Source organism: Alligator sinensis, unplaced genomic scaffold (genome assembly GCF_000455745.1).
Source record: "Alligator sinensis unplaced genomic scaffold, ASM45574v1 scaffold1546_1, whole genome shotgun sequence".
Lineage (NCBI taxonomy): Eukaryota > Metazoa > Chordata > Crocodylia > Alligatoridae > Alligator > Alligator sinensis.
Genome location: NW_005842689.1, coordinates 66236 through 66450, shown reverse-complemented (window position 1 = coordinate 66450; position 215 = coordinate 66236).

The window sequence follows — 215 nt, the reverse complement described above, 5'->3', positions numbered from 1 at the left end:
CTATCTTACAAGTGTCAGGGAGACATTATCCTGCTGGTGTTAGGGAGGCATTCCAGGAATCCTCCGCATCCCACACGCTGTGCTCTGCAAGCATCTCTTAACACACACATACCACACCCCTCCCAGCATCTGCAAGTTGCCTTAAGTATTTAGTTGGATATAGTTTGCAAAAGCTAGATATACCATAAAAAAGATTACATAAAAAGATTACATCA